The 19,305-nt window shown below is 40.9% G+C and overlaps 1 protein-coding gene across 1 annotated transcript in view; it reads right to left on the reverse strand.

The window, feature by feature from the left end:
- klhdc8b (kelch domain containing 8B) overlaps window positions 1-19,305 on the reverse strand; it is a gene marked incomplete at both ends in the record, with an annotated part of 103,072 nt that overhangs the window by 59,611 nt on the left and 24,156 nt on the right. The gene's annotated exons all lie outside the window — the stretch shown is intronic.

The raw sequence follows: 19,305 nt of genomic DNA on the forward strand, positions 1-19,305 counted from the left end.
TCTTAAACCCCCTTCACCATCCCAATCTGAGGCCACTGAGGAGAGGTGCAACATGCACATCAACTTTTTTAAACAAAAAGTAAATAACATCCGCTCAAAACTCTCCTCCACTGCTGTCCTGCCCCTTCCAACTGCTGACCCACCGATTGACTCTGTCCAGACCCTTTGCTCCTTCTCCAGCATCACACAGGAAGAGGTGGAGGACGTCATCAGGAAAATGAAGCCATCCACCTGTGCACTAGACCCCTTCCCTACAGCTCTGCTGAAGGCCAACATCTCTGCCGTCTCTCCGCTCATCACCAAAATTATAAACCACTCCCTCCTCGCCGGCCATATCCCATCTGCGTTAAAAACTGCTGTCATCAGACCAACATTAAAAAAACCTACCCTTGATCCAGAAGTCTTCTCCAACTACAGGCCCATCTCAAATCTCCCATTTCTGTCAAAAGTTCTGGAAAAAACAGTTGCAGCACAACTTCAGGATCACCTCATACAACATCACCTGTTTGAAAAATTCCAGTCTGGTTTCCGCCATGGCCACAGTACAGAAACAGCCTTGGTAAGGGTCACAAATGACCTCCTGATGGCAGCAGACACCGGCTCCCCATCTCTCCTCATCCTCCTGGACTTAACAGCTGCTTTTGATACGGTTGACCACACTATTCTCCTCCACCGCTTGCAATACACCATTGGACTATCAGGAAACGTACAAAACTGGTTCACCTCGTACCTCACTGACAGAACTGAGCACGTCGCCCTGGGCAAAGCAAAATCTCACACCAACAACGTCACCTGCGGTGTCCCCCAGGGCTCGGTGTTGGGCCCCACCCTTTTCTCACTGTACATGCTCCCCCTGGGCAGTGTCATTAGCAGGCATGGGTTATCATACCACTGCTATGCTGATGACACACAGCTCTACATCAGGACAACCCCCACTTCTTCTGCCCCTCTGCCAACATCCACACTGACCACCTGCCTGGAGGAGATAGAGGCGTGGATGAAGCTCAACTTCCTACAACTAAACAGCTCCAAAACAGAAGCCATCCTTGTTGGCACGCCACATCAGCTCCGCTCCCCAACCATCACCAATATCACCTTCTCTGGCCAAAACATCCCCCTTTCCACATCTGTCACCAACCTTGGTGTTAAAATGGACCCTCAACTCAATTTTGACACCCACATCAAACACCTCTGTAAGACAGCATTCTACCACCTCAAGAACATCGCCAAACTCCGTCAAACACTCACCCTGGCAGATGCAGAAAAGCTTGTCCATGCCTTTGTTTCCTCAAGGTTGGACTACTGCAATGCACTCCTCATCGGGATCCCTGGCAAGAGCATCCAGAGGCTCCAGTACATTCAGAACAGTGCTGCCAGGATCCTGATGAGGGTGCGCAAGCACGACCACATCACCCCCATCCTGAAATCACTGCACTGGCTCCCTGTCTCACTCAGAATTGAGTACAAGGTCTCCCTCCTCACCCACCAGTGCCTTCACGGACATGCCCCCCTTTACCTTCAGGAACTCCTCACCCCCCCGACAACCTCACGTACACTCCGTTCAGGATCCACTCACACCCTCCAAACCCGACATACAAAGCTGTGCACCATGGGTGATCGGGCCTTTTCTGCTGCAGCCCCTAGACTATGGAACGCTCTCCCTGACCAACTGAGGGCCCCACAGACTACAGCTCTTTTTAAACGGAACCTCAAAACTCATCTCTTTAAAAGAGCATTTGGCTAAACTTTCTTTGAGGTTCCCCCCTTTTTAAGCACTTTGAGATTCTTGAATATAAAGTGCATTATAAATAAAATTTATTATTATTATTATCCAACAAAGCTGACAAAAAGAGCTGCAGCTTAGCAACTGTTGCTAGGCTGCAGCATTTTTTGTTTTTCTGTCGCTGTTTCAAGGGGCGGAGCTTCTGGAACAGTATTCCATTGATCTATGAGCTGGCTGGTTTGAGGGGCGGAGCTTCAGGTACATTATTCCTCTGATCTCTGAAGATCCTTTGATCTCAGGTTGTGATGATGTCACCTGAACTTTAGGAATCAATTCTAGGGAATTCCTTTGGTCAAAACATTCTTGGTCTTCTTTGCAGCCAGTCGCATACTAACCAAACAGTTCGTGAAAACTAAAAAAACAAGGAGTTTAGAAAAGAAAACCAAAACGCATCAAACAAAATGGATCAAAATACAGAAGCTGTCGCGATTTATAGAGACGTACCAGTTCTGACAGAGGAGCTTCCGCAGTTTACAGTGGAAGGGGTTCGTCCACTGATAGAAAACTTTTTTGATCATATGACAGAGGAACAATGGACACTTTTAAGATCAGGGACCCCTGAGGAGGCCACTAAGATATTGTTGGCCGACCTGCTGGTAGATGTTATAGCAGCAGTTGAAAAGGCACTTGTGATGGCTCTCAGGGGCCTCAATGGTATTGTATCTGAGGAGTTTGTAGTGTCTCATCTGGGAGACAAACTCCCTCAGTGCTTCGCTGAGATACTGGAAGTAACGGACAAGGTTGTGAGCGACAGCTCAAAGCGGCTCACAGACCTGTTGGGTGAGGAGATTGCAGATAATGTTAACTCTGCTATCTCCAGCAGTCTTGTCAGGGCGGAGCCTATTATTAATCAGCGTGTCACTCCCCCACGCAAACTTAACGCCATGGTCAATAATGCCTGTAAAATGGTTCAGGCATTCGGAGGGAAGCTGAAGGTGCTGTGCTCTCCGCGACCACTTAGACAGAGGAGCAGTGAAGAGAAGCAGGAATTGATAGTCACTGATGACCGCTCTGAGTCAACAGTTGGAAGTGTAAGAACCCAGACCCCGGATAAAGTTTCCTCACACGATAGCTTGGTAGCAGCAACAACAAAGGCTGTCCAGGAGCTGATAAGAAAGGAGGTCAATGATATGATGGAACCTCTTTTGGATGATGTGTCGGACGCTGACTATGAGCTGCTGCAAAAAGAAACCTCCCTGGAGATTGATTTTGCAGCAGATGACATTGCTCAGATCATAATTCAAAAGAGTTCAGAGGAGGCAGAAGCAAAAGGTGCAAGTCCAGAATCAGAATCCACACCGAAGAAAGTCAAATCAACCATGAAGTGTGTCGGATGCAAGATGAAGGACTTCCTTGCAAAGCGCTTTGCCAAAGCAACCATCTATCGCATAGTGATGAAGCTTAAAACTAGATTCAACCTTGACCCAAACGTTGAAAGTACAGATTCAATGGAAACACTAATGGCTAGTGTTAACTCTCTGCTGACAGAGGAGGGTGAAAAGGAGGTGTGTGTCTTCCGTAAATTTAAAAATGTTTCCAGCGATAAAATGCTGGTATTTACTCAAGAACTGACAGATGTCCTCTACAGTCACGTTTCGGATGGGATGGCGCCAGAGATCCCAGAGACAATTAGGAGAAGGGAAACCTGCAGGAATGTGTCTGTCCCTCCATCACATGATGACATGTATTCGGACATTAAGACCAAAGTTTGGGGTTTTGTGGCACTGATGGGCTGGTGGGTGAATACCCAGGTCCTCGGACACAGTAGAAGGGTGACAATGGCCTTAATTGATGCTGGGTCACATACACAGTTGCAGGAGGTCACCGCCGTGGAGGTGAGTGACCCTTTACCAATTGAAGTTGTAATAGATGTAAAGATGCAGGAATCAAAAAGGAAGATGACAGTCAGGGTACTCGTGGAGAAGTTGGTTTCACGTACATTTTGCGAAGCTAACATTAGCCGGACGATTGTTAACATAGAGGTCATCATCCATCGTATCTATGAAAACACATGGGCTGAAGTTGAGGGAACAGATTTTAGCATCACCCCTGCAACATTTAAGAATCTAGACAAGGTTGTTTTTAAGGACCTGTGCAAAAAGTGGGGCTGTGCAGATATGGTGCTGGTGTCAATGTATTTAGGGGAACCAGAACTTGAAAAATGCATTGCCTCACTTTTCAAGTATTACTTGATTGTACCACCAACAAAGCATTGCCCCATCTGCAGGTTCCTTTCCACTACTCTCAGTCATATCCAAGCCCTTTACTAGAAATAGGTATTAGGTGAAGAGTAGCATTCATCTTGAAGAAAAATGTTTTATGTTTTTCTTTCAAAATGAATACAATACAGAGGTGGAGTCCTGCCTCAAGTCCAAGTCATCTATCTTCTCCATTACTGTTACCATAATGTTAGGCAGGACTTGGGTCCTTAGGGCCAGCTCAGTGGGACATCATAGGGTTTACTCCGGGTGCTCCGGTTTCCCGAAAAACCAAATTAATTACACAATAGCTATTGGTTTCATTAATAAGAACTTGGTTTCATTAATAAGAACAAAATCACCTTGAACCCCTTCAAATATAGATGCAAGTATTAGGTGAAATGTAGCATTCATTTTGAGGGAAATATTTTGATAATCTCTTGTGTTTTTTTTCAGAATGATTACAATGCAGAGCTCAAGTTCTGCCTCTAGTCTAAATAATCTATTTTCTCATCTGCTGGCTTCTGCCATAATAGGGTTTTACTCCGGGTGCTCCGGTTTCCCGAAAACCACACAGCAATTAGCACTAGCTATTGGTTTTATTAAAAATAATTTGTAACATCTAACATCTCATTTCAGCGTCAGGCAGGACTTGGGTTTTTGGGTTCAGATGTGGGGCGTGGGGTGACATATAGCAAAAGGAACCAAACTATTAGGTTTCATTTAAAAAAAATTAACAGCTTCAATAACAACAACAGTTCAATAAAAATATTCAAATTCAAATTTCTGCCTATATCTCTTGTCATTTACTGTCACTATATAACTCAGACTGAATTCCTGCTTATTCACTTTCACTTGAATTTCACTTCTGTATAAAATACAAAGAAAACAGTTTGTTCTTTTGCACATTGTTATTTCCTGTGAAATCCACTTACATCATCAAACAATAATTGTTCGTTACAATCAAACCAACATTCTTATTACTTAATACTTAGTAGATACAGTAGGGTTTTTTATTGTTATAACCAATTAACTCTCAAAAGCGTCTTGCTGACCCTAACCCAAATAATGTAGCTTTGTTGTTTGAAAGTTACTCCAACAATAACATCCAAAGACAAATGTATTTAAACTTTAAATTAAGGAGTCTCATACAACAGTTTCAACATAAAATTCTGCATTCACATATTCTTCAACATCATCGTCTTCACTAAGTTTTAATGGACAATTTACAGTAGTAGCAAGTAAACAACAACAAACCATATATATTTGTATAGGACTGAAAAACTATGTTGATACAGTCATATGAAAAAGTTTGGGAACCCCTCTCAGCCGGCAACATTGCACTGATTTGTTGAACCATGTACAGATACACAATCTGCAGCCAGATGTTCTTGCAGGTCTTTGGAGGTGATCTTTGGGTTGTGTGCAACCATTCTCACAATCCGCCGCATATGCCGCTCTTGTACTTTTCTTGGTCTGCTAGACCTGGGTTTAACTGCAACTGTGCCTGTGTCCTTCCATTCCCTGACAACGTTCCTTACAGTAGAAATTGACAATTGAAACCTTTGGGAAAGCTTCTTGTAGCCTTCCCCTAAACCATGATAATGAATAATCTTTGTTTTTAAGATATTTTGGGAGCAGTTTTGATGGTCCCATTCTGTCTCACTTCAGCAGAGAGTCAAAGAGAAGTGCAACTTGCATTTAGGCACCTAAAATACATTTTCTCATGATTAAACAGACATTTCTATGAGGTTCAAGGCTTAACAACATAATCCAACCAACTTTGTGTTTAAAGTCATCAGTTTTACATGCTGTTACAGGCATTAAAATCAACAAAACCACAAGGGTACCCATATTTTTGCACAGCCAGTTTTTCACATTTTATTTTATTTCACACAACCAAATACTGCTTTTCAAAAAATCTTTGTTTGGAAAACATCCCAGTAGTTAGCTGTTCCTGGTAAATTAAAGACATACCACTTTTATCTTTTTTTTGTGAAAGCAGAGTCAATTATAATGCCGGCTGAGAGGGGTTCCCAAACTTTTTCATATGACTGTATTTCACAAATGCATTGTATCGGCTAACTATTATAACTAGGGCTGTCAAATGATTACAATTTTCAATCAGATTAATCAGAGGATAGCTATGGATTAATCATGATGAATTCTCCCGTTCGAAATGTGCCAGAAAAATTCGAATTTACTGTGTATATGGGTGTAGCAACGGAAAGATAAATGACAGAAGGTGGATATATGCATCTAAAATTAGTTTTTTTAGTATCTGAAAATCCAAATGATGATGTTAAAACTGAAAATAAATTATAATTAAAGTAAAACATAGGCCTACCACACCATCATTCAATGGGGCTGTCTCTTTGCTATATCTTTGAGCAATTATAGGCAATATAATGGCTTTTTCTTGGTGAATATGATGGTTTTGCATTCCTGAATACAACTCGATTGCAGTCCGCGGTGTGTGTGTGTGTGTGTGTGTGTTTGTGTGTGTCTTTGTACCCTTTCCCCCTTCACATTGCAGTAATTAGACTGAACCTTCACTTTATGCAAATGTGTGGAGCAGTGGCTGTGAAGTGCTTCAGTATATATTCAAGGGTTTGACCAATTTTAGACCAGGAGTTGAAAACAGGTTGAAATAGGCCTGTTCGTAATTTCACTTGCCTATCTTTTACTCCAGTAGTATTGCATTCCACCATCAAGAAGAGACTCAAAAATATAAAGACTGTTTTTTTCGTTGCAAAACCCCTTTGCATTGCCCTCCTTTGAAGGCAAACTTCATGTCAACTTCACAAGAAGACATTTATGCACAGAAATCGACTATGTGCGTTTATACAATAACTAAGAGATGAGATTCTTTTACCAGCACTAGTATTCAAAGTGAGCTGAAGAGCATTGAAATATCCTTTAGAATTTTATGTCCCTTGAGATGGCTGTAAAGAGAAAAAGGGATTGCCGAGAACTAGCTGCACCTTATTAAAATGATAAATGGTTTTGACAGCCATTCAAGGTGCATATCTCATTTTCCCTCTGCACAGGGGAGAGCTTACCGGAAATATAGTCATCTCTCAAAGCAGAGCAGACGAGACAACTGCTGTTATTGTGACATGAGTGTGTCCCCATGATGATGACTGCGTTACAGCAGCATGCCTTTACACCATTAGCCCAACACACAATGTTCCATTTGGATAATTAAATGGCAAAATATGTGCATGTACACACACACACACACAGGAACAAGCTTGGACATATGCACACGCACACAAAGAAAACACATCTGCAACAAACTGTCTCCATCTTACAGCCTGTGCACATAAACCCACACTACAGCAAAATACTATTTCAGGTGGTGAGTTGGGCAGGTAACAAATTATTCTCAATTATGGTGATGTGTAACCCCGACAACAGGCCATTAGTGGAGGGCAGCGTGCTGTTCAGAATTCAATGACTGCTATCGCTTTATTTGCTCAGGGGAGGTCTGAGTCATTAATTGTCAGAAACTGAAAGTGTTGGAATTGTCCATGGTCTTAGCCTAATTAGCCGAGGTCAACAATACTTAATGCCACTCGTGATTTTTGACATAGGTTGTCCGGTTATTTATAATAATTGGATGGATTCCAACTATATGACATCCGATTCACAAGGCAAGCCGCAAACAGCTCAACCATCTTGCAAAACTAATGTGTCCAAAAATCAAGTTTCGATCAATAATTTTGAAGATTGTCACAGCTAACTCACATACTTGAAAAGCGTGGGGACTGTTCTGCTCTCTATTTGTTGGACATGGCAACGTGAAGCGCCAAGAGTGGAAAAGACGATTTCATATTATGAAAAGCAGACTTTTCCAGAGTTCGGGCACACTCTTTAGGTGTGTGGGGTCTCTAGCAGCACACACAAGCTTCAAAAAGACAAATCCAGAAAGGGCCAGAAAGATCATGGTTGACCCCGCACACCCAGGCCACGGTCTCTTCGCCCCGCTCCCTTCAGGCAGGAGGTTGCGGTCAATAAGGACTCTCAAAACCAGACATTTGCACAGCTTCTTCCCCACGGCCATCCGACTATTAAATGCACTCCCCCCCCCCCCCCCCTCCCCCTCAGTAACCTAATGGTCTGTTGTACATATACTTGATCTCTTGGCACGTTGGCACTTCTTATTGATTATATAATTTATTATTTACTCATTTTTGCACTATATATGTTGGTTTGCACTGTCTTGTCCTGTCTTGCACTTGTCCTATTGTAAACTCCACTGTACCAAATCAAATTCCATACATGTTCACATGTCATGGCAAATAAAGTCTTCTGAATCTGAATCTGAATCTGAATCTGAAATCCCATAGGTGTAGTATACTGTATAGTGCAGGGCCCACAGTTTTGGTTTTAAAACATATTCTAGTCTTACGTTTGGTTTCAGGTTCCCCGAAATAATTTAGTTTTGATTTTTGATAATGAAATAACAGTGAAACAGTAACTTTTCAGGAAGCTTTCTAACTTCAAACAGTGTTCCAGGGATCACATTTTCCTGTGAGGAAAGCTAGTGTTTATTAAGTTTTGAGAATATACCTTGTAAAAAAAAAGTTAACTTCTCTGACACACCCAAAGTTAGATAGTGCACCTTTAAACACTTCATTTATTCTCACCCACCAGAAAGTGAAGGAGAATTACAAAGTATAGCCGCTGACGTATAGTCCAAAAAACAAGAGCACGGACAGAGGCTATAACCTTCAATCCATCCCTGATGGCTACGTCAGTGTTCAAGTGAGAGACATCTCTTGGTTGAAAAGAGAGAGAGAGAGAGAGAGACGGACGGACAGACAGACAGACAGACAGACAGACAGACAGACAGACAGACAGACAGGTTAAATGTGAAGGTATCAGATGGGAGCTATTAGTGCGCAGGAGAGACAAGTGCTCAGGCAGCGCATTGACCCACAGATATCAACCTGATGGATAACTCAATACTGGAAGCTGACAGAAGAGCCTTTGAAGCCTACACAGACTTTCTTCTGTCTCCCTCCAGCTTTTCTCCCTCTTACACTGAAGTATTTTCCCTGTATGGATATTTGACTTGAGAGTTTGACACACTCAAGTAGCAGTATGAAAGATTACTTAGCTGCTGTTTTTTGCCCATGGCCATACAATGCTTTTATCAACCTTTCATTTATCCAAAAAGAGGCTAGCTTGACGGTCTCCATTGCAATTTGTTACATGATGTATATATAGAGCTTCATTGCTCTGCTATAACCTGTCTGCTAACCACCACACTTCAAACAGTAAAATATAAATACAATTAAATTACATCATCAACAGAGTTCTGGGAGTTTAAGTGATAAGTAAATGAACAGTGAATGTCGGAGTGCCTGATGCATCACTGGCACTCATATGAACAACTACAGTATGACACCTGTTAGATTAGCTGTGCAGCCAGTTGAACTCTGCTGTCATCCACACCATTGCTGTGAGTACGACTGTCTCATCCACAGTTAGAGTCTAACAACAGCAGGCAAAGGCAGGCAACTTCTTGGGGGGCCCACGGCCTGTAGGGCCCCCCCGAGGGCTGACAAACTTTAAACTACAGCAGTGACTTATCAGTGACAATGTTTCAAAAGTTTGCAAAGACAGTAGGAGACCCGACCTTCCTAAGGGGGCCCCACCTGACTATACTCACTACCTTTGCAAGTTTTTTCATTTTCCTTTTACTAGTGACGTGCAGGATTCAGTTTAAATGTCTTTGAATAAATCTAATGACAACAACGAGGAGTAGATTTATTTTTAAAAATGAACTCACCTTGAAAATAATTCAATGTGTGGTTATGAAATGAAATAAAAACGGTCTCATTTCAATAACATTTGTTTGTCAGATTATTTACTACATAATGGTGGCATCTGAGTGAGACGGAATGACATGTCAGCACAGAAAAACATTGCCTTATTCCCTCATGACACAATATATTGTGCGGTTCTTGAAGCATTTACCCTGTCACATACAATCTCTCCGTTCCCACTCATTTTTTTAAAGGTGCTGCAGCTGAAAGCAGAAACAAATACCTGGAGTCATACACATCAAGCTTAAGAGCTGTTTTTGAAGGCATCATATAAGGCATGGCTATAGATTAACAAGCACCTCCTATCTCCTCTCACAGTAGAACAGCTAACCAATCTCCATAACCTGTTGGATGAAACAATAAGCCAGTGTTAATTTTCAATTGATACTTTTATCATTAACTTTTTTTTTATTTATTTAACCTTTATTTAAGAAGGTAATCTTAAATGAACATGTATGTTCTTTGTAAAGTAAGGTTTGATAAATTAAATTCCCCTTAGCTCCTTTTAAATAACAAATCATCACACACACACACACACACACACACACACACACACACACATTAATTTATTTGATTTATTGATAACCTTTATTTAGAAAGGGAAAAATAAAGGTTTATTTACTATGGTGCCCCTGCATAAAAGTGCAATTTATGTTGTTATTGTTTGGTCCTTCTCATCTAATATATTCATCTCTTCTGCTTGAGATGACACTTGTTTAATTCTGTATGTCCATATTTTCTCTCTTTTCTTTATATTAATGGTTCCTATGTTGTTAGACACATATACAGCAGATGACCTGCATAGTCATTACACTCATATGAACTGGCACTGCTTATTCTATGTTTCTAAATCTGGTTTAAAGTAGCTATGAATAACTTTTAAATATTTCTGAAACGGTCAAATTTCTCCTCTGATAATCCTAAATTACATGTAACAGCAAATGAGACCATGAGTGCAAATAATGCTGTTTGGTTAAAAAAAACAAAAAAAAATAACTACTGCTTCTAAACAATACTGCTCTAGGGGGCGCTAGAATTAACACAACCTGAAAGTTCCTCGTAGCCACTTTAAGGTAGAAAATGCTACATTTAAATTGGCTGAATAAACCAGTCAGTCATGCTCCAACTTCTCTATAACAATGCCACTGCTATGCTCCCACATAACAGCAATTAGCTTGGTGAGGACAATGACCAAAATAAAAAAGTTTTAATGGACCAGAATGATCTTTCGAATAGACTTGTTAAAAGGCACCTAGTTAGTATTAATGAGTAAGGAAGTTGTTCTTGCAACCACTCTCGCTCCTGTTGTGTTTATATGTTAGCATGATGTTGGGGAAGGAAGAGAGTGGAAGTGTCATATAGTAAGTCCTATAGAAGTGCTTCCATCACTTTGCTCATTAGAGGTGATATCTCCCTCCCCCTGCCTGCCTGCCTGCCTGCCTGACAGACAGACACCCACCCAGCTGGATGTTCAGGCATCACATTAGCTCAAAGACAGTACATGTACACACCAGGGGAGGAAATTAACAGGTGCTCAGGCCCAACATGCATCCTGGAATATCTGAAATTGCACTTGAAATTCATTTGAAGGGGGCTTTTAATGCCCCCTGCAAAATAGGACACTTGGCACTCTTGTGCTTAATTAGACAGCTTTGGAGAAACAGAGGTGAAATGGGACGTAGAGGGGAATGACATGCAGAGAACGACCACGGGCCGGATTCGAACCTGTGGTCTGCTGCTTCTGAGGACTGAGCCTCTATGAGGGGGGCGCTCTAAAAACTACACCACGAGCACCCCCACCCCTGAAACATTTTTAACGGGCAAAAAAGCCTCTGTTTAAAAACACAGTGAATTTCCTTCACGGTTACACACGCGTGTTAAGACAAAGAATATGCTAGATATGTTGAATTCATTATGTCATATGATGGCAATAATGAATCTAGCAGACGCATACACCTTATCTATGTAGCTATATATCTATTTCAAATAGAGTATAAAGACAACCACACAAAACAGGAACATAGCCCACCAGAAGTGTAGTTGTGAGACCTTCATTTTGTATTCATATATATTTCTACATCTGTGCTTGAAGCCCACGCTCTGAGCACACTATGAATAAACATCCACTTTGATCTCAAGAGGATATCATACTCTACATGTGTTTGGATGAATCAGTTCTTAGAAAGTATGGAATGTCATTGTTCCTTCACTCATACATCCACTCTACATCTATACGGGCTGTTGTTGCCTGCAGCCTGATTTGGCACCAAGAGACACTGGTGAGAAAAACAATAGAAAGAAGGAGAGAGCACTAAGTGAATAGGACACACTTATTCCATCTATATGCTGTACTATATGCTGGCCTATATTTCATGCCAGGCGGGCGCTATATATGTGTGTGTTGTATATCCACCACACAAACACTCCAGAGGCTCCATTCATATTAATGGAATCCAATTTAAGTATGCATGCAATCCCATGCTGAGTTCTCCTGACAGAATCATTTGTTAAATATTTATGCATGTTGTGAACAGCGGGGTTTTGACGTAATAGTAAGGATATTATTCATCTAAAAAGGTGACCAGCACACCTGTGATCGTGGTGCGTGTGTGTGTGTGTGTGTGTGTGTGTGTGTGTGTGTGTGTGTGTGTGTGTGTGTGTGTGTGTGTGTGTGTGTGTGTGCGCGCAAAGAAATAACCAATAAAGTTAAATGAATACACTTTTTTTTAAATGTTTGTCTTCTGTAAGTATGCATTTAATGTGTCATGGTTGAATAGAAAATATTTGCTGTCTATGCTGTTCCGTGCTGCTACCATAGACCTCTTCAGTTTGTTTTCTGTTATTTGATTTTAAAGTAGCATTGAAAATTCATGCCACAATAAAAAAAACTATTGATTCGGTAATAAAGATTAAAAGCTACATAATTGTCCTTTAAATTTATTTAAATTTGTTATTTTAATTGAAGCATTTTAAAACCTTGCTGTATATATCTCTGTGAGTTATGTTTTATGAGACAAAGACTGGTATCAAAGCTGGTCCTCAACACACTCCAGAGGCAGATGATTAACTGTACACATGCTTAAATGTGCTCCGAGGAACTTTCAGTTTGTGTTAATTCTTGCAGCCCCTTTTGGACAAAAGCGGTATTGTTTTTACTACGCCAGCTGAAGTTACTGGGTGAGCGTACCCATGACAAAGGCATTGAGAAAAACTATATAAAAATAGCACTCTGTGCACTGATGATCTCATTTGCTGTTACATGTCATTTATGATCATCAGAGGAAAAATGAGAACGTTTCAAAAATATTTAAAAGTTCCTCGTAGCCTCTTCAAGGAATGCACATATTCAGAGTCCTCTGTCACTTTCATATTCCGTTTTTTCCCTTATTCCCTCCATCTCTATTCCTGCAAACAAGTTGGCTCATAAATGCACATAAGACATTAATGAGCCTTAGCATTGAGACTGTATAACATTATATAACCCCGGGTCTTTCCAGTTGGAGTGGAAGTCGGGTATAGAGGCAGCCAGGGATTTGGACAGACAGATGTTTTCTCAAATGGGAAACAGAGCCAAGAAGTTTGAAATGTTGGGTCAAACCCTAAATGCTGCTCGCGTACATTCAGTTCATAATCTGGAAACTGAAAACTTGATAGATAGATATCTAACACATTGATATTTCATTTGGAAGGCAGATGAAGAGTGCATGTGTCGCATCCACCTTAAAGTGCCGGTGTGGATTTAAAAGATGAAACGATATTAATGGTGAATAGCTCCCTTTTTATGTTTTCTTCATTAAAGAAAAGTCAATTCAGTTCGCTGTCGCCCGGGGGTTCAAAGTTTCTCCTCCCACAGGTTTTCAGAGGTGTTAAAACAGCTTCATATCAAGCGCTCCTTGTCAGGGGGTGTCAAACATAAAGACAATATGAGCTCTTATTGCACAGAGTTGGATAGGGACTGGGAAAGAGGGTCTGCCCTGCTTGATGCTTTCAGTGAGAGAGGTGGCGTAGGAGAACACAGGGTTAAGCCCAAATTGGAGGTATAATTTCATTGATATGTTAGTGCAAAATAAACAAGATCCTTGGTTAGATCCTCTGGTATGTTTGTATTAGAGGGGTGAGCAGTTGAAATGACACAAAGAAGACAGTGGGCTATAAACACACACACATTTTTCACAAATTACCCAAGAAAAGTTTTAAAAATGTACAAATACAAGGCTCATGTGATGACAAGGGGAGATAACACCTACTGATTAGCAGTCTCCAATTGAATGCAAGGTGCTCTTGAAGTTACCAGGAAAGTCGATGAAAAAAGGGTAAACCCAGGGGCTTACATTAGTTCATGCAAACTTGCACAGAGCCTAGGGTAAATCAAAAGCCTTTAATAGTAAAGGCATAAGCATCAGGGTTAAAATATACCACAAGCCGACTGGTTTCAACCCTCACTGGGCCTTATTCATTGATTGAAACTGAGTAAACAGCTGTGATTCATTATACAGCTGGCAGGGCCATGTCAGCCAATCACATGATATCTTAAATAGGTTACATGTATAGAAATAATTCATAATGCAAATTCATAGTAGTGGTTATAATTAATAACAGAAGCAGAGGCATGTTGGGAATCCTCTATTTGAATACCCAGCTTTTTGAAAAATTACAATAAAGTGAGAATGTGTTGGCCCCCTGCTGTTAGTTCGAAACACACAGGGGCCACAAAGGGTTTTAGAGCAAACCCTAGAGCATCATGGCAAGGCCTTGATGTAAAATAAAAAGTCAGTGTTGTCATGGTAATTAGCTGTTCATGAGATTCATGCTACTCCATGCTGTCAGGGCAAAAGTTTGGACTGTAGAGCAGTATCCAGTCCCAACAACAACACAAAGGGCTGATGCTTTTTATTTGTCTTCTTGGCAACCTTGGTAACATTTAAAACCCTGTCTTAAGACTCAATGTACCTAGCTAACCCTTTAATCTTGCTTCTTAGTACACCCAGCGAGCTGTTTCAATAAACACTATTTAGGTTTCTTATAAATGAAAAGATGTGTTTAAAAAGGCTTATTCTAAAGTAATCGAATAACTTTTATTTCCAAGTGATTATACACTAATTAAAGGTATACTTACTTATGAATTAATATTTAATTTATACCAAGTATGTTGTGAAAAATGCCAATAAATTCTACACACTGCACCTGTAAATGTTATATTTTAAAAAGCAAATGGAAATGTTTTAGCCTCATGTTGATTCCTAAGTGTGAGACACACACACACACACACACACACACACACACACACACACACACACACACACACACACACACACACACACACACACACACACACACACACACACACACACACACACACACACACACACACACACACACACACACACACACACACACACACACACACACACACACACACACACACACACACACACACAGGGATAGAGAAGGACCAACCTTATTTATAGACATATTAAGTTAATTAAATGTGTTTGATCTTCCTCTCTTGCCGCAGTGACTGTGTTCAGCCTATTAAGCAGACAACCCTTAGCCTGAACAGTACACAGTCGTTTATCTCCATATCCTAAGCTCCTGCAGTCCTAACAAACAACTTTAATGATCCTACGTGCTCAAATGGATTGGGCCCGATTAGCCTTGTGTTTAATGCATAGCACTACACTTCTACATTTACCTTAAGTGAATGGCACACTGTAGGGACTACTGTATGTGTTTATGAGCAGATACACTCCTGTCTTCTGCTGCTCTTGTGTGTAGGTGGCTTCAAACTAAATATGTGATTTGTGTCAAAGTATTCAAAAACGAGGGAGGAAGAGGGACAGGGATGAGGCTTGGTTGATCACACACACACACACACACACACACACACACACACACACACACACACACACACACACACACACACACACACACACACACACACACACACACACACACACACACACACACACACACACACACACACACACACACACACACACACACACACACACACACACACACACACACACACACACACACAATTTCACCCTCCTTTTCAGTGCCTTGGGCATTTTAGGGGTCAGTTTGGGTACCGATATCATGTGTGTATGTTTTCATGTGTGTATATGACAGAGATAAAATGTATAATTTGAGAGAGGGATTCATTTCCAGAGAGGGATTAAAACAGGTAATCTTCCTCTTATTAGGTTCTATCAGCAGGCAAACCCCTGGACTTCATTGGGGCAGCAATTTTTTGCGAAGAGGGCAGCAGAAGCTGTAAACCATTTTCCACACAGTCACACCCCGTGCCAGAGCAGTTTGAATTGACTTTACCTACTTTCCACAAATATCTATAAATCTATACATTTAAATAAATGTAATTAATGTTGAGGTTCAACAGAAATCTGTGAGCCTGATTGTAGGCCATATATAAAACAATATATACATTTCCGCTTGGGAGTTTTTATTTTAAAAAACAAACCAGGAAAGGGAAAAGAGGATAAAGAGACACAAAACAACTCCTGTGTAAAAAGGACTGTGGTGCCTGGTGTCTATGATCCATTGCATCATAATCTGTCAACGTACGGGCATTATACAAATCAATGGCCATTGATAATCCTAACACAAACCAGAAGTGCTACAGTATTTTCTTCAGTGTTCTCTTCCTCCCACATGGAAGCTTGATTGCCTGGGGCAGTTCTCTCAGTGAGCGGCTGCTCCACTTAGAGTGTATAAAAGAGTTGGACTGAAAATCATTGTTGGTTGCTGCTGCGAGGCTTGTCAGTTACCTATCCTCAGTGGTCCACAACAATGCCAAGGATGTTTTTTCCAGTCCAGTGTATTATATGCAGGTGAAATGAGCTGCAGGGGTTTGATTGCTGCCTTCTGTGTCCATAGATAACTGCTTGATTGTTCTTTCTCTTATGATGCAATCCTGCCAACTGTGTTTTGACTTTTGAGCTACATATATTAATAGCTATAAAGCTATTAGTTGTGTGACAGTTTTGAATATTCTCAGTCTGGATTTATACTGATCTTCAAAATAGTAGTTGTTTTTAACGAGACAGGAGTCAATGGCACGCACACCTTTCAAATGATCAGAACTTCTCGTCTCAGCGAACTGGCAGAACACGGCTACCAGAAATCATAACCATTAAAGACATTTAAAAAATTAAAAATCTTGAATCCGCATAGACATTGACTGTTGGGATCGTACTCCACCTTTTTCTACTTTGAGAACTGAGAAATAGCAAACTATGTACGGGGAGCTATTGTGATGACTGTGACTGACTATTGCTTTACATAGTCCACTCCATATTGCATATTAGCCCGCTAAATTAGCTCAACCATTAGCAATACATAGTTTGCAAAGAACTTGTGCCACGTTTTGGTTAGGGTAAGGGCCATTTCAGAGGAACATTCATCATATGTGGGGATAAACTGTGCAGCAAATGTAGACTATCCAATGACACTTTTCAGCAACAGTTCATACCAAAATTTAAATCAGAATTCATTTGTACTATCCTTTAAAAAGGTCCAACGACATATAATCTACAAGAGGGAAAAAGGGAGCAACTTTACTTTCTACTTCTTCATTACCTGTAAAACCATGAAAACAAGTTACTGTCAGTGTGTCTCTCATAAAAGGTGTATGATTATATTGTCTTAAAATCTTAATAGTCCTACAAATATGCTTCAACATTAAGGGAAATTGCCTCAAAATTTAGAATAGCTGAATAGAAAAAAAGGAACTACAAAAAACGTAGCAACAATTTGTGTCTTTGTGTCTCAATGTAAATATGAGATTGATCGCAGGAAATACTCTTTGCAGATCCTCTATGAGAAGTAAGCTTGTTCTATCTAAGTCTGGAATTAAAAACAGCATTTTCATGTTGTGGAAAATTGCCTGTCAACACATTAAATAATACACAAAGCAATTATGGTTGAGGCAGCACAGGTCAAATATCTGTACATGAGCAGATATGGATGACTGTCAGTGTTACTGGAGTATAAGAACCATGTGGATGGGACATTCTTATCAGAATAAAAAAAACATGTCTTTTGCTTTTGTGTTGCACTATCAATACTGACACATTTTGTATTGCCTAATATTTGAGGTATACTCTTCCTTTAATATTAACAGTTCATAAAATGCTTTGGGGAATGCAAAAATGAAGTATAAGTCTGCCAGTCAGAGAGTAACCATTAAAGCAATGCCGAAATAGCTAATGATTCCGTTAGCAATGTAGCCACTAATTAGCATCTGTGTTTGCTAAAATCATAATTATAAAATGACTCATAATTGAAATGTCTGTATGTTCAAATAGAAGTGAGTTATGACTCAGAGAAACAGTCTCTGACACAGATTCCAGCAGCAGGTGCTTAGAATGTTACAGTAGCGTAGCTGCATCCATGAGCTGTGTGTCGTAGTCACTGCTGCAGCACCATACTGTCCGTGTTGGTAAGTCAATCTCATGGAAGTGCTCGCCACCAAGGACGGTTAAACATCAGCTCCAGTGTTTCTGGCTGGGCCGCAGAGCCAGGCCAGCCCTACAAACGGGAATGTCGCTGAGTGAGTGACTGGAAGACCATATGCAGTGATAGGTCATAAACGTCATTGGTTGTTGCCATTTAGAAAATTAACACACGACCGACAGCCATGAACTGTAGCGTGAGCGGATCGCCGACAGTCTGAGACACACACGCACGCACACACACACACACACATCAAAGGGGAGAGGAGAGGTGTGCTGAACTGTCTGCATTATGCACAGTGATAGGCTGATCGAAACCATGCAATTACACTTGTCATATGTGGAGCGAGCGATAAAACATGTCAACAACTTACCAAACCTGGCCGACAGTCAGGGCGAGAGCATGCAAAGCCCGTCTTGAAAACATGTGCAGCATCAAAACAAAGATGTGGTACAGGCCATAAATGATCTCAAATAGTACACAATCAACAGCTTATTTTGTGACCACTTTACTTTTTTCAGCAACCATCTTTAAAAAATATATAGATTTTGACACATCTACTACACTACTACAAAGTAACATTAACAACATTCAAACTACCTAAACCCAATTGCGGTCTAGACATATACTAGGTGTTCACCTATAGTCGTGTTTGATTTAACTTAAAACTACTGACTTTGAGTAAAAACAAGCAGAGTATTTCTGACTCATGCCACAGATGGTTAAAAACTGATTCAGTAAATCTAAGAGGGCAAAGCTGTGGTGTCAGAATGGTTCTGAATGGCCCGTCTGCACAATGTGAAAGACTGTGCCTGTATATGTCCACTGCATCCTTATGTTTCCTCTCCTTGACTTCCTATCTCCCCTCTACACACACTACCACCATCCATCCCCCACCCTCTGTCAGCCACAGCTCCCAGCCCTCCTGCACCCCTCCTCTTCCAGGCTCTTTTCACTCTCTTCTCCCTGACTAGCTCTGGTGCTCACTTCCTTTCCCATGTAATTGTGCATG

Source organism: Ammodytes marinus (assembly GCF_949987685.1).
Source record: "Ammodytes marinus genome assembly, chromosome: 7".
Lineage (NCBI taxonomy): Eukaryota > Metazoa > Chordata > Actinopteri > Uranoscopiformes > Ammodytidae > Ammodytes > Ammodytes marinus.